We start from the raw sequence: 2,870 nt of genomic DNA, 5'->3' as shown, positions 1-2,870 counted from the left end.
CCCACACAACGATTCCGACTATCATATTAACAATAAATGGTGATCCGGTGATCTTTAATTATTCCTCTTCTGTGTTAGCAAGTTTGGTGCTGGTCTTCTAACCTTCAGGAATGTTATTTTATCATAAAGGTGAACATCAATTATATTTGGTATGTAGTGATCATAGATGAATATTTATTGGATAATTTTTATTGCAGCTCTTCTGGTAGCATTATATTATTTCATGTTTTCTGTTTGTTATTTGAGACTGTGAACCAGAAGATAACACCTAAAAGGTTTTTGAGACAAGTTAATATTCTCATTGCCAAGCAATAATAAAATAAGTACAATTGATGGACTGTGAGATACACTGTGTAATGTACCGTAATTTATTTTGTTTACAATTTCGTTATAGAAAGTGGGAAAAAAAGACAGCTGTTTTTTTTAAATTTTCTTTCCAAACCAGACTATTGTGACGTAGTGTTATGGAGGGTTTGAAATTTTCAATTTTCTTGACTACTTGTTAATTTGTAATAAAGGATTAAAATTTGAATATTTTAAACGTTAAATCTTTTCAAATGGTTTTTAAATAATTTTACATCGGAAATATATTGCGATTAGCGAACTGGAAATGTTAACGTTCTACATGTGAAAATATTTACGTAAATTTCGCAACTATTATCAGTTCAGTAATTTATTACACAAAAACTTATTTTGAAAGACATTATTAGAAAAAGAAAAATATTGAAATTTCCTCCCTATGCTAGGCATTGAAATAGATAAAATTAGGCTTAAGAAGTGAGAGTTAATTGTTTTATAAGAAATATACAGTTGTCAAGATTAGGAAAGAGGTACAAAACTACCAGCCCTGAGAGATGCAGGAGTTTGAAAACTACCAGCCCTGAGAGATGCAGGAGTTTCACCAAACAGTTACTAAACTAAACCAAAAAGGATTTTATACAAACCATGAAACATCAACACGTTTTCTAACTGCAGAAGGTAGAAAAGTTTTAGCTGTAATTTAGGGATGTTTAGTTCAACCTTTTGTTTAAAAATAGGTTGTTAAAATTAGTACACTAAGATCAGAAGAATATTGTATAGATTTTCATGTGTCAAACCTGTGATCCAATATTTTATACATTACATATACAGAGAGAGAGATATATATCTGAGAAAAGAAATATTTATATTTGTCACAAATATTAGTATTTTATACGTTTTTTTCATGTATTTATTACCAGAAAAGGAGCATCTCTCACAACGGTAACCTGCTTGTAGACTTTATACACTTACTGATATATGATATATATATCCTAGCTCGAGATATTACAATATTTCTCACTTGCAACTATTTGTAGTATTTATCCTAAGATTTAAATTTTATTTTGTTGAGTTGTAAGAAGTTTAATAAATGTTTGCCATAATTTCATGGTGTGATCACTGTATAAACACAACCCACCCCTCGAACCAGAATGATGTATTAAAGGATTCATTAAATATTATTTAGGGAGTATTTAACCTAAGTAGTAATGAATAACGGCAATGTGGGAATATTTTAGTTTCCACTGTTTACCTAAAGAAATCCTAATGTTATTTGTACATTCATCTTTGTGTATTACGTACCATTTCAACGGGGTACGAAGAGTTAACGTCAATAGAAATTTTAAGTTATTTTTTAAGTTGGCGTTCCTTGTAGTTACTGCGCAAAATTGGGCATCTTACAACCTGAACGACACTTTGGGCACAACAATAAAGTCGGTGCCCCCTTGGTTCAAGTGTATCCAGAAGGAGAGCAATCAGTCTACAGTACCCTCCGCCTATATCGATGCTTTTAACTGGATAGCGAGATTGGCTACCATTGGTTATACCGCTCTTTTCCCAGCTGAAAATACGGAGCGGTATATCAGGAATCGAATCTTGGATCTTTCAATCAGCAGACTGGCACGCTAACTACTAGAAAACTTCTGGCTTGTATTCAGCATTCATTGCTTTTTATAAATAACTGACTAGTTGGTAATTATGAGAAAAAATAATACAGTACTTAACTACGAATAATAACTTATAAATAAACTCCTAACAAGTTAAGATTAAGAAGGTAATTATTGGAAATATTGAAGGAGTAATAATGTACAGTTCGGGATAATTATATCAATATCCGTTTGTACACGACTCCATCTCCTCTTAAAGTCTAAAGCAATACATTGTGTTCGATATATCTACTAGATCAGTGGTCGGCAACCTTTTTTGATCGATGGTCAATTATATTTTTTTTTTAAAAATTTAGCATTGTGTTGGGTCAGTGATAATCATATAGTTATTAATACCGGTACATGTATTTTAAATGTGTATGTTTATTAACATACACCAAAAATTAATAGTTCGACCAGTTTTGATATTTTTCCCTGAAACTGATCTTAAAATTCTCCGTAGCCGTGACTCTTTCCTTTAATATCGTTGTTCTTCTCACATAGCCGAGAAACTTGAACTGAACAATGATTGTGCCCTCACGGGTTGCAATGGTGAAGCCAACTTTTGGCGGGTCAGCCAAATTATTGCCGCGGGTCATAGGTTACCGACCACTGGACTAGATCATAGTCTCTCAGTTTTCACATTAAAAATACATCATCTGGTAATAAGGAAAAAACTAAGGTATAAAGGGACAAATACGTTGTAGGTGGCTAAACTTCACAAACTGGAATAATAATAATACCATCATGATTATTATATATATATATTTGGTTTGACACTCCTCCTTAAACAAGCACTAGCATGGGTTACTGGTTACTTTATTATGTTAATATTTTCGTGGTTTACACTAATGTAAAGCAGCTCAAGACCAGAATAGTACAAGTTAAAAAATGTTTAGTAAAGTTTCTTTGTTTGTTTTGAAT

The sequence above is a fragment of the Limulus polyphemus genome, unplaced genomic scaffold, assembly GCF_000517525.1.
Source record: "Limulus polyphemus unplaced genomic scaffold, Limulus_polyphemus-2.1.2 Scaffold8584, whole genome shotgun sequence".
NCBI lineage: Eukaryota > Metazoa > Arthropoda > Merostomata > Xiphosura > Limulidae > Limulus > Limulus polyphemus.
This window is presented reverse-complemented; position numbering follows the sequence as displayed.